Source organism: Lepeophtheirus salmonis, chromosome 4, assembly GCF_016086655.4.
Source record: "Lepeophtheirus salmonis chromosome 4, UVic_Lsal_1.4, whole genome shotgun sequence".
In the NCBI taxonomy this organism is placed as follows: Eukaryota; Metazoa; Arthropoda; class Copepoda; order Siphonostomatoida; family Caligidae; genus Lepeophtheirus; species Lepeophtheirus salmonis.
In genome coordinates, this window is record NC_052134.2 from 4,992,439 (window position 1) to 4,999,505 (window position 7,067).

Below are 7,067 nucleotides of genomic sequence, written 5' to 3' on the forward strand. Positions count from 1 at the left end.
AAATAACAAAATTTCTACTCTTGTCATGTTCCACGGTCTTGTACTCAATACCTTTTCCTATCAGTTGTATGACACCTCTAGATGGATATTTCTCTCTCTGAGTAGTATAGGAGTACACTATATTTTACTTATCATCATAGTTGATAATATTGTAGAGAAAAACGCGTGCAAGGAGAAGGGGGGAAAAAATACATATGGTATCATTGTTTAAAATATTGATGTGATTATCATCTGCCTGCTTTATTATGATTTTTGAGGGTATAACGAAAGTATTTATTAGCAAAATGTTTAATGAAGATATACTATGTATAATTGACTTAGACGTTTTCTATCCGTTACAGTAGATTTTATAATGTCACACTACATGAAAGTGTAATTCATTGTGAACCTCTTTCTCAGAATAATAGCTAATGAAACGACAAAGTAGAGTATTTCGAAATATATTTAAAGCTCCAAGTTTAAAAAAGAAGCCTTTAATTAAATATAATCTATATAATAAAAAATATACCATCATACATTTATGTTAAATATACAAAATAAAACAATTGGAATCATATAACTAATAAAAATAAATTAGATATATAGAATATTGAAATAACAGATTGATCCAAATAATATTTTCTTGTTCTGACACCGGAATCCAGTTAAATATGCCATAACTTTAGGTTGCAAAACACAAGCGAGACGTGGAGTTTAATCAAAAAAGATAATCACCCCTCTTCTTCATGTGGAAGTCGCTATATACAATTGTGCACAAGATAGATATATCTCTACCGAGGAAATCTAACTAATTATTAATAATAAAGTAAATGTCAAAATCATAAAATTAGACAATAAATATACTAATAAAAAAATGTTACAAATAAATCCATCTTAAAGATTTAGAGCAAAAGCTAATTATGTAGTAATGTCCGGCGATATTACTCCTTACTAAAAATATCAAAAATGATATTTTCCCCGTTATTTATGCTTATATAACAACATACTATTATCATGAAGGATATACACAATTGCTAATTATAATGCTACACCCAATGTAACTACCCCCGTTGTTGTGACCATTTAAGCAGTTGTTTTTGCCTTTTATGAGTTTTCTGAACACCATTTCTTGGAGCCTATTAACCATAGCTAAGCCTTAAGTGATAAAAAAAGTAATATTTATTGACTATGTAATATTGGAAAACCTAATTATCATACCTAAATCTTTAAGTGAAGAAACTAGTCTCAGACAAACTAGTTGCGAACCATCCAAAGCTACTACTCCCGTTGTTGTGACCATTTAAGCACTTTTTTTTGCCATTGAATGAGTTTTGTATCATAATTCTTCATAATTTTGGCTAAAATATGATCATATTTTAGGGGTTAGATTTAAAAAAAATTGAATACTTTCTGTTAGATAGTACAAAGTTCAGAGTTCCATTTCGAAATTAGTAAATATTTTATACTTTTTACTGATAACTTGATCTTCCTTTGGTGTGGATGACTTAAAGCATTTTTATATGTATTTCTATAAATGACATCAGTACCAACATCCTCCATTAATTTAATGATGCTTCCTCCGGAGGGATAGGTGTACCCGTGTATTTCTCCATAAATGTTTTAAACATAGATGATTAGCAATGGATAAGGTTATATTATATGCATTAAGTATCTTTGTGAGATTAGAGTTAAAGTTTGACTTGATGTATTCATCGTTAACTTGATTTTATAGATGAATATTCATACTCTTGTTATGAGATGAGAATAATAAGTGGCGTGTAATTCTAGACAGGGGACTAAATGCACATTTATATCGACAAATCCGACAAGCCCTCTCTTTCTCATCTGGTAAGTATTTTCCAAATTCCTGGGCCTCCATTTTCAGAAATCCAGACAGAAGGCAACATTATTTTAGGCATTTTATTCAGTTCTCTATCGACTATCACCATCTAATATTATATTAATATTGAATAATAAAGGCGGGAATGATAACGTTCTTGCTTGATAGAAGAAGATGTATATTTAATCAATGATGCCATAAGTATTTCTTTTCTTCTCCTCGCACGCTTTTCTATTCTTACCAAAATTATCACCCTTACTTATCATTAATGATGAACAAGTTAGATTTTCCCTGAACTCTTTTATCAACTAGAACCACTATGATAGTATCAACATAAAATGGATATTTTTTTTATTAATACATTTTTCTTCACATCTCATAAGTGGCAATATAATTCACATTAAGGGATACAATATTCATAACTGATTTATAAATCACCCTACATTAATACCTTTCAGATTTATTGAGATCTCCTTAACTCTTGTTCATCTTCATCAGAGAAAGATTCATACCCATCCACAGTCCTGGTCATATTATTTTCTATCCGCATCCGAAGTTCCAATTTTTTACTAAACATTTCCACAAACTCATCGAACGAAGTCATTTTATCCATCTAGCAATTACTCCTTTTATGTCCAAATTCAAGGCATTTAACACATTACAATTACTACAATTTGCAAACTAATTCCATGTTTTTTACTGTAACAGGGACAATTGCGGAATTGGCTTGGAATATCTATTTTTAAATTTCAAACCCTCTGAGCTTATCTTATTTACTTTTTCTAAAATGATTTTTTCAACCCATCTCTATGTTGAAAGGAATGTGGTATGCTTTCTATTTTCCCACGAAGTAATCCATATTTTTTCCTAATTTCCTTCAACTTCACAAGACTAATCTCGGATCAATTTTTAACTGTTACTTCGACATGTTTTTGTAACATACTCATTCTTTTGAGTCCCCGTACACTTAATGATATTGCTTAAGAAATATTCTGCTATTCTTTCAAGTGTTTAAAGTTCAAGAGAACATTTGTTTGGGCTTCATAGAAAGTATTATAAAGCCTGCTCCCCTTTTACAGTCATGAATAAAGTTGATATTATCTTCTTGAATTGCCAAACTATTAAATTATTTTTTATGATGGAGAATGTCAGGAGAAAATCCCGTTCGAGGAACTCCATTATCATCTTGTTATTCAATATAGATTTGACTCCAAAATGGATTACTATGATCTGTCTCTGGGCTTTTCTTTTTTAATAACCTAGCTTAATAGCTAAAAACTGTTTTATTTTTCTTATTGAATTTCCTTCGTTCTTTTCCTTATCCTTACATGTTGATACTTTCTTCTTTTCATTTTTATCTAACTTCTCACCTTCAATATCCCTTCCAGAAGGCGAATTCTTTTCAATCCACGACCCCTGATGCTCCTTGATGGACCCTCAAAGACCACTCTTTGAGCAAAACTATCAGTTTCCTTTCGATGAAGATGGAAGGTCAATCTAAGATCACTAAACCACTGAGATGTATTATTAAAAAAATAATAAAGAACGTAGATGTCAATCATAAGTTTTTTTCTTGCTTTAGGAAAGCCAGTGTATTTAGCTTTCAAACTAGAACTTCAACTTATATGCATCTCACTTAGAAAATAAGATCAATACAAAAAGATTACAAGCTGTCACTCTGGTTTGTGTTTTAAAGACCACCCCCAATATCATCAAGCAGCAGGGAATTAGTCCCTTTATGATTTACAATATCTGCAAACTTTTAGAAAGGGGCAAAAACCGAAATCATTGTCCTCACTCAAGACAGTCATTCAAACTTGATCGAGAGATTATAAAATAGTACTTAAATATAAATCTATGAATGTCCATGGTTGAGTTTTATCAGAAGAAGTCTGTCTGTTCCGCTATCATGAACAATTAGGAAGACTATTGCTTCCTCAAAGGTACAGTGTAATCTTGGGTGGGTGTCTATTGAATGTTATAGATCATCATAAAAAATTTGCTTATTTTTCAGCGAATAAGAAGACATTCAATATTGATCCAGACATATGTCACCAAACTAATGCTTCAAGGATACCATCAATTATTTTTGTTTTAAATTCAGAATGATACATCCAGCATCCCTGAGGTGTTGTAGGATTAACTTTACACAAAATGAACCAATCTTGATTGATAAAGGATACCGATTAACGGAAAGCCGATTACTAGTTGACCTTGGATAAAAATATTATTTCGTAGATCTACAAAATAAAAAAAACCAGTCTAAATATTAAAGTTGTTTGTTCCAGAAAGACGGAGTAGAGGACAAAAAATATGAAGTATTGCTAGAAAGAAATTTAGCCTTCGCAGAGTCCCGATTTCAACTTAATGGAATATTCTATATAGTGGAAAATAGAGTCCAAAGGCTGTGGAATATGCCCTAGTTGAAGACCTGAAGTTAAGGGTTATAAAATTCAAAATCTGCTTTTATCCAATACCTCGAATCATAGATGACAAACATGATTGATCTTTTCCCACAAAAGTCTCTATTATAATATACAATTAGAATGTAAATTTGGTGGGTATAGCTTGTTTGAGGCTCGAGGAAAAGACCCTGCTACATCTGTCCTGTTTTTAAACTTTATTGGTCTTCCCTACATAGTTAATGTTATTTAAACAAATGTCTACATATACACATTTATCCATTTGATATATGAATTTGTTCGTTACTTCATGTAATAAGAAAAACAATTATAATATGTTTCTAACCAATGATATATCATTGATGGGATAAAGTCTGATTGGCCAACAATTAGAATAAATGATGCATCAAATGGATGTTTGTACATTGTACATATTCTATGTAGTTAATCTTAATATAAAACATCATTTGTTTGTTTTTGCACTTCAATATTGATCATTGGAAAGTGTATATGTTCTCCTTCAATATTCATCAACTAAAGTATATGAAAAGCCTAACAAGTTTTGCTTAGATAGAGAACACAATATTCGAGTAAGTTCATTGCCCTCCCCCCACCTCAATTAAAATCATAAGGGGGGATAATTGTTGTGATACATTTTTTTTCTTTTTGTTAATATATGAAATCTTTCTTTATTAAAAACATCCTCAATTTTAAATAAAAAAACATTTCTCAAACGATCAAATTTTATCTAAATGTAAGAAGATTCAAATAAAAAATGTAAGTTAATTTTGAAAGACCCATTAGAGCCAAAAGTTGAAAAATGAAATTATATAATTGAAATTTCTCAGATCTCATTATTATAATGTGTGAAACTCAGAATAAAAATTTAAAACAAAGTTGTATTAATAACGGCTGAGAAATAGATTTCAAAAATGTAACCTAAGTAATTGAAATGTACAGAAGTCATTCAGCTTGATTTAATGACATTCTTCAATAAACTTTCATTCTTATTTTAGAATAGTGTTGTCACAATACCATTACTTTTTTATCGGTTTTGGCATCAACATATGTATTTGTACTTGAGTGAGTTTCGATATTTTAAAATTTTTTATAAAAATATTGAAAAAAAAGTAGAGCTTGAGATTAATTTACGTAGTTTTCCGTAGGGTTTTTTTTTGGAATGGAAGAAGGGCTCAGAAACTTGAGGACATATGTTATAAAAGATATATTTGTTTGGGACGGGGAGCTCAGGAGAGTAGGTTATGAGTGGCTTATTTATCAAACAACTGACGTAACAAATAACTCAAGAAAAACTTAGTCTCTCTCTCTCTTTATGTATAGTTGGTTGAGTTGTATAAAATATAACCTGCCTTTATATAAAAAATAAAAAACCCCTGAATATTAACGTGATAATCTTGACAATTTGAAGATTGTTTTGGAGGAGAGCTGCTTAGTTGTCTCGTTGTTTCGTTAGATTAGCTCTGAGTAACGAAAACAGGAAGAGAATAAACATAAATCCTGCTCAGTATATACCAAGGCCATATACATATACAGGAATGACTCGGATTTTAATCCTGGATTATACTCTGAGTCCAATAAGGACTTTCTTGGTGGACTCAGAGTATAATTGACGATCGACAAGACAGTCATTCCTGCCTATGTTCTTGCTAGATACGGAGTGGGATTTATGTATTTTCTTTTTTTCTTTAGGTGTCGTAGATAAAGCTTGATCACGAGCAGAAAAATATCTTGGTCAAAATTTACTTTTTTTTGCCCGCTAGAGGGACTATTTTGCTATTGTTCTTTTACCTTCATGAGAACAACAAGTGAAGCTACTAGCTAGAAACTAGAATACATTTTGTGTATTAATAAACATAAATATAGCTAGAGTTGATTTATTGCCATTGCAGTGATAAAATAAAATTACGTCCAGTAATAAAATGAATACATGGGGGGTCTTCCGCGAATGGTCTGCTTTGACAGCTTTGAATTTAGAGAAAATGATTTTTTATTGCAACTCTGCTAGTCAACTGAACCCGGCGAGGACTGTATGGCTTTGCTGTCCACTGTGGCATGATACCTACTAGAACATTCCAGTCTCATGCATTGGAGGATTTTCATTCTAAAATTCACCAGGAAGTCATTGAGGAAGATGAATTGAGTTTAAATAATCAAGTTGAGGAAGGAGGTTGGTCTAGATTCCTCTTGGAGTCTTCCTTTCTACGTCCAAAAAGAAGTATAAAAGAATAGTGAACATCCTTTCTTAAATAAATTAAGTTATAATCAAAAACTGTTTGAACGTTCGTGTGGGCTCATAAAAGACGGAGCTCCCCATATTCTTTGCAGAGTTATAATTGTAAGTTATGTTAAACTCGGAGTAATTCTAGCAAATATCCCTGTTTATATCCTTTTCTCCTTCCTCCCTAGGCACAGCTGATTGTAGCTGATCTAATGACACGTCATGAGCATAATTCTTTCTTTCCTCCAAAACATTCTTCTAATTGTGAGGGTTACCATTTTGATTTTTGGTTTCTTTTATTTAAAGATGCCCATTCTATGTACACTGGTTTTTCATTATTGATTATATGGCTAATTAAATATTACGTCATGATAGTTAAGCTGATCTCCTCCAAATCATTATTAATATTGTGAGGCTTAATATGTTTATTTTCGGATTATTTTGTTTTACATATTGAATAGGATTATGGTTTGCAGCTCTAGGCATGAGATTAACAGTGAGTTTTTTTTAGGGATTTTTAGGTGCAAGTCCTTGTTGTAATCAGATTTTAATTAAAAATAGGCATCTGGGTTTTCCTGGTTAAGTCTTTGCTACCTATAGATTAGGA